The sequence below is a fragment of the Dermacentor albipictus genome, chromosome 1 (assembly GCF_038994185.2).
Source record: "Dermacentor albipictus isolate Rhodes 1998 colony chromosome 1, USDA_Dalb.pri_finalv2, whole genome shotgun sequence".
Lineage (NCBI taxonomy): Eukaryota > Metazoa > Arthropoda > Arachnida > Ixodida > Ixodidae > Dermacentor > Dermacentor albipictus.
In genome coordinates, this window is record NC_091821.1 from 134,805,150 (window position 1) to 134,812,298 (window position 7,149).

Below are 7,149 nucleotides of genomic sequence, written 5' to 3' on the forward strand. Positions count from 1 at the left end.
CTTGGAATTTACCTCTCCATGTGAAGCAAGGCTGAAGAATTTCATGGCGCACTATTGGTGGTATTCATGCGTTTGCAGAATAGGCATAATTACGTAAATAAAGTGGATACACATAAACAAGCGCTTTTACTCTTGTTTCCTCTGATATATATATATATATATATATATATATATATATATATATATATATATATATATATATATATATATATATATATATATATGTGTGTGTGTGTGTGTGTGTGTGTGTGTGTGTGTGTGTGTGTGTGTGTGTGTGTGTGTGTGTGTGTGTGTGTGTGTGTGTGTGTGTTCAGAACGTTACTGTGGCATTTTTCTTGAACGATTGACTTATTGCATGCTTAAAGGTAGATTGGTATGCTGTAAAGCTGCCGTGTGTAAACAGTTCTGTCACAATCCTTGTTGTAAGCATTAATAGCTCATTCTTCCTAGGCTGAGTGAGTTTAAAAAGCAAAGTATGCATGCAAAAGCGAGGCGAAGAATTGGTGCACTATCTACTGGAGCTGTGACCTGTGTACCACCCTGTGCATCTACCACTAAACTTTCACATGTAAGTAGTTGTATATATGTTTGTGTCTTGCACATCCTCTTTGTAATATTTGGTGAAGGTGTGTGACGAGTAATGACTCGGAAAGCAGCTTCGCAGTGACCACCACTTTGATTCTTGACCGCTGTCGCAGAAGACAGCGCCTGATTAGGCAAAGCCTGCGTCAACTCTTGTACTTGCACATCTGTGCGATCCAGGAACCTTTTGCAGCACCAATGGCATCAACATTGATGACTGGCTGGAGATGTACGAGCGGGTGAGCACTTGAAACAAATGGGATCCCATGGTGTTGGCAGTGAACATAATTTTTTACTTAGCAGGAACTGTGCGAGTGTGATTTCAAAACCGTGAAATAACTCCATGACTGGGAGACCTGCAAGCAGAAGCTGTGAAATCTCTTCGGAAAACCTCCAGGTCGGAAGGTCGTCGAAAAAAAAAATACAGCTGCAACATCGTCTTGTGAAGACCAACAGAATTCTCCACAGCAGCAGCAGCCTTTGGAACAGGTGACGAAGAGTGTGCGCCATGAACTGGAAGCCATGGGTCCCGCAGCTCTGTACCCACCTGTCAGTGATACATGCCCTCCTATGGTTCCCCTTGTTCATACTATTGTGCACCGAGAACTTGCCAATGCCAGCTTTAAGTCAACTTGCACCTCATGGCCACTTTCCGGCCAACCAAACGTCCTTTGCTTGTGCATACTCAAGACCAATGGTTCCCTTGATGTTCTTGCAACAAGGCAGAGTAGTAAACACTGGATGACTGACCTACATGCTTCAGTTGTCACTGAGTTAGTCACTTCACAGCCACTGGTCCTCGACGCCGTTCTAGAACAGCCCTTGTCCAGACAGCAGTACACACTATTTACAGCCACAAGCTGATCCAAACCTACATGCCATCAACAGTATGACCACATGGCGCTGTCACTCACCGTCACCAAGCAGTTACCAGTCCCATTTGCCGCAATGTCTTCACCTGTCATTCAAGTCGCCTGTTTCCATCTTTCCGACCTGGGTTAGAAAGGAACCTCAGGAAAACTAAAGGATGCAGCTCCTGGAGGTGACGCTGCATTGTCAACATCTCCGCCAAAGCCTTTCACCCTCCCGACCAGACACAATATAGTAAATGTAGAAGTTGACAGTGTATATGTGCCAACACTCGATACTGGAGCCCTTATCTCCGTAATGAGCAACCAGCTTCGTTGCCACCTGAAGAAAGTCCTTACACCTGCCGCATCTCATGTTATCCTGGCCACAGATGGAGTAGCGCCCATTATCGTTGGTATTTGCGCTGCGCAAATAACTATTACTGGTTTCAACACTTCTGTTTTATTTGCTGTCCTTGAATGGTGTTGCCATGACCCGAACTCTGGCCTCGACTTTTTATCAGACTACTCAGCACTGATTGACTGTGCTGCTGGTGACATCTAACTCAAGCTGCCTAATCACTGCTGTTCTCCGAAATAAACTGAGCCCTGTTTATGTTCTGTAGATTTTGTATGCCTGCCAGCTCAAACCGCCATGTACATACCTTTGACATCCTTCCCATCTGTTCCTGATGGCGACTATGTGCCGACTCCCACTGTCTATGTTCTCCTGCTACACACGGTTGCCGTTCCTCATACCATAGTGACTATCGCTGACAACCCCATCTTTCTTCCTGTTATAAAGTTTGGTTTATGTACACAAGTTATCCCAAAAGGCATTTCTCTCGGCAAAGCTTCTCCCATCGAAGATACTGTCATCTCATTTTGGATGTTCCGACCTCGCCTAAAGCCAGCTGCAGTTCGCAACATCTGATCCTGACATATTTTTAAAGATGATCTCTCATGGCCTGCTTACCGAACAGGCTGCGGATCTCTATCGCGTCTTGGTGTCTTATCGCGATGTCTTTGAAGATTCCCCCCCTGAGGCCGACTTTTGTTGTGACCCATAAGATTGACTCCTGTGATGCTAGCCATAGCCGCTGATGTCTTTATCGTGTGTCTCATGCAGAATGCCAGACTATACACGCTGAAGTAGACAAGGTTCTAGGCAAAAGTGTCATTGAGTCCTCTTTGGATCCTTGGGCATCGCCAGTTGTCTTGGTCAAAAAGAAGGATGGCAGCTGGTGATCTTGTGTAGACTACTGTCAACTGAACGAGATTACGGAAAAAGATGTGTACCCTCTCCCGCAGATATGATGCTCTTGACTGTTTTCACAGATCCAAATACTTCTCTCCAATAAACCTTTGCTACAGTTGGACGATTTCGGTTGACAAACTCAACCCTGAGAAGACTGCTTTTGTTACACCGTACAGCGTTTACCATTTCAAGGTTATGCATTTCGGACTTTGTAATGCCCCAGCAACTTTTCAAAGAATGATAGACTCTCATCTTCGTGGCTATAAATTGCCTATGTTATCTGGACTACGTCATCGTGTTTTCCCCTACCTTTCACAGCCACCTCAGCCACTTGTTTGCCATTCTTAATGTCTTTAAAGACACTGACCTTCAACTTAACTCTTTTTAGAGCCATTTTGGACACGGTGAAGTCAAAGTTATTGGTCACCTTGTCAGTGCTGCCAGTATACATCCTCATCCTGATAAGATTCACGCCATGAACTTTTCAGTACCATGCTCAGCAAAAGATGTGCGCAGCGTTGTGAGCTTATGCTCCTATTTTCGTCGGTTTCTTAAAAATTTTGCGGATGCAGCCCGACCACTCATGGACCTTCTCAAGAAGGACACTGCGTTCCTTTGGAGCCATGAACAAGCCGACACCTGCTACACCCTCATCCGCTTGCTGACAATGCGACCAATATTGGGTTACTTTGATCTCTGCACCAACTTAAGTTCGCACGGATGCTAGTGACCATGGCATAGGTGCTGCCCTTGCCCAACAGCAGAACAGAGATGAGCGCGTCATTGCATACACCGGCCGCCCTTTGCCCCTTCAGAGCCCAATTTTTCTATCACTGAGTGTGAGTGCCTTGCTATGGCATAGGCTGTGGCTAAAATTCGCCCTTGCTTGTTTGGCCACCCATTTTCTGTCATCGTTGACCACCATGGCCTATGCTGGGTACCATCACTGGAAGACCTGACTGACTGCCTTGGTCACTGGGCACTCAGATGCCAGGAGTATTCTTTCATTTTGATATACAAGTCCAGTTGCTTACATCTGGACGCCAACTGCTTGTGTCATCCCGTTTATCCTGCCCTGCCTTTTGACACCCTACTACCTTCGGTTTAGGAACACATGATGGAATATGCCAATGACGTCATTCAGGCTCATATGGCTCACCAGATTGCCTATGATCGACGTGCAGCGTCTCGGGGGTCTAAAAAGGCTCAATATGACAGTAGCCACTGGAACCTTCAGTTCTCTCCCGAAAATCTTGTTCTTCTGTGGTCTCCAATTCACCATGTCAGCCTGTCCGAAAAAATGCTGTCACGCTATACTGGGCCCTACCAGGTATTATGTACAATTATTATGTATTATGTTAGGTATTATGTACCAGGTATTATGTATTATATACCAGTATTAATGTACAATTGCAATGATTAAGTGACCTAAATTACGAAATCCCCCTCGTTCATGACACCACGTACTCATCCCAGTTATAGACTAACGTCGTCCACATGTACTGTTTAAAACCATACTGTTCAGCTAATTCACTATCATTCTAACAAGTGCCACGGTGGTGCTCCAGCAACTGAAGATTATGCTACGGTACATTTGGACAGAAACGTGCATGCGAGAGAGAGATGAAGTGGTGAACTGTCTACTGAAGCTTTCACCTGTGACTACCCTGCATGTCTGCTGCTAAACTTTCACATGCAAATAGTTGTATATACATTTGTTCCTTGTACTTCCTCTTCAAAATATGTTTCTTTCCTTAGCTGATCATAGGAAACCAGTGAATTTGATCAACCACTTTTCAACATGGTGTTAAACACTGTCTTCGGAACTTTTACATGAGCAATACCATGCAAATGCAGACTGAGCTTTTGCTTTGGGTCTTATTTGTCACAGCACATTGGGGAGTCTTGAAACATAAAATATTAAGAGGACGTGTCATAGAAACTGGCCTCCAGTGCTTCTTGCACCTTAATATCAAATGACAATGCACAGTGTGTACTTTGGCCAACTTGGCTACACAATTTTTAAAAGGAAGCAGCAGTGAATACACAAGAGCCTCTGTTGGATTATCTCATTTTCCCCTGAGACGTCTGTGCTAATTTAATAATGCCTCAAATGCTGAAACATGCTCATGAGTGCACTTTGTTTTGATTGATGTGTTAGACTAATATAGAGTACAGCTTAATTTTTTCCTGCAGTGGATTAATTTTATCAATTAGCATTTCAAAAGCATATTTACAGTGTATGATGAGATACCCTTGTGGTGTGGAGTTTTCACTTGTACAGTAGCATGGAGTCAATTTCGGACTGACCTGCTGAAGCTTGGTTATAGTAGTCTGATCTATTACTTTTTCACCACAGCCTCTGCAGATGCCCTTATTCATTACTAGAAATAGTGTACAAAGCTTATGAAGGGCTCCAGTGTCAATGTAAGGTGCATGACTAGACCCACTTGCTTACAGAGAGGAGCAGATCTAGCACAATAATCGTGTATGAGGTGGTTGGCGCACATTTGCGAACCTGACGACCATTCAAAAGCATGAATAATGCAGAAAGGAACCAGGCGCTTTCTTTTAGAGTCAAAATAAATGCCTCCTGCACAATAAGCACATACCTGTTCTCACCTTTGTAAAGCTACAGCTTTCCCACATCGCATGACACCATTCACACCATCAAATCTGCATAATAAGCTTTTTGCCATAGTGTAACAAAGAAGGTGGAAACCAGGAGCAAGGCACATATCGTATTGTCAGTTTTTCTTACAGAAATCAAAATTTATGTTTGCAGTGCGGGACAATGGATGAGAATTGTACAAGCTCGGCACTATTCCTTGAGCTGCTTTTGTTCTCTAGCTGTGCCATGTTGCACTCTGTGTAGATGGTGATATTAATTTTTGCACTGCTTCTTACACAAAATATTTCTTTACTACGTAAAAATAATCGGCTTCACATTCTTATTAATAGATTAATAACAATGCGCTTATAGGACAAGAAATTCGTCTTGGTTTGTAGTTTGCTAACTTATTGAGCATGTTGTACCGGTACCTGTCGCTAATGTACAATGCTATAACGCTACAACCAAAGGTAGGCTATTCTTCAGAGCAATACCTGAAGAATAGCCTAGACTTGATGGTAGCATTAAAGAGCTCGCATGAGTGCGGCTGTCACACCATCCAGCCGTACACAGCAGTGAATACTGATGCCTCTTCAAGGTATACTCATTCTGCCCTGCACCAATGTGGGAGGCAGACGAGCACCGCCTTCTGTGGACGTGCCTCGAGCTGCAAACTGTCCATCAACGTCACTTACACCATGCCGGCCTTCATCCCAGCCAGCTCAACTGGACTTGCGGACCACATTTCCACTTTTTTTTTTTAACTTTATGCTGTAGACGGGGCTTGTTTGTGGAAGGCATAATATTTATATTTAAAAAATCTAGGCAATTGTCTACTGTACCTAGCGACAAGCAATGATTAGTTGTTGAAATTTTGTATGGGCACTAGTTGCATTCCGGCTTTTAGTTTTAGTTGTTGCTTACACGCTAAACAAAGTTTACACCCTTTAGGGTGTACTTGTCGCCAAACAATAATTGTCACTGTCTTGCTTGCGTTTCTTTTCTTGAAAACTCTGCGCTCGCTACTTTCCTGTCAAGATACTATCTCGCAGTGACAATGATGGTCATTTATGGATTTTATTGGCGCAATCATGCTGATAATGCACACACCATTTGTGACCTGGAAGTACCAGGCAAAAAGCATTAAAAGAAGGAAAGGCACTTGAGATGATTATTGTTTGCGGACAAGATCAGCCCCAAAAGGTGGAAACGTTTCTTAGAGTCAAGAACAAAGGGGCTTTTTTTTTTTTTAAAGGCTTCACTTTGATTGAAACTGGAAATTCTGTTTTAAGGTAAGTCCAGTTGATAGCATTCAAATGAAGTTAACTGGTTAAGGTGTATGGTTACATGCAACTCAGTTTCTCTTAACTCTCGGACCCTAGCTGTACTTGTCCTTGCAGTTTATTACAGGATACAGGCCCTATAGTCGCTGATGCTATAGTTCCTTCCACTTTTCCCTCCATAAACCAACCACATATATCGCTCATTTATTGAGTGTGTGTGTTCGAGTTTGGGCACCTGTGCATGATAGTTTGGGGTTCAGATTCATCAAGCTTTCGTTCTTTTTTTATGACATTGTTCAAATTAAAACATAAATATATAAGCTCAGATGCTTGGCATTTTAAGAGAAATAGGGAGAGTGGTGTGATGAGTGCAAAGAAAATTTTGTGTTCCTTTTCCGGAATCGCAGGGTATGCCATCAAGTTATCAGGCTTTGTTATTGCTTGAAAATTGGTGTTATTCATTTGGTCATGGAAACCACCGATTGTGTGTGTACCTATTGGGAAATATGAGTGATCATGACTAGAAAAACATTTGAGGAAATCACCATAATCAAAACCAGCTCAATA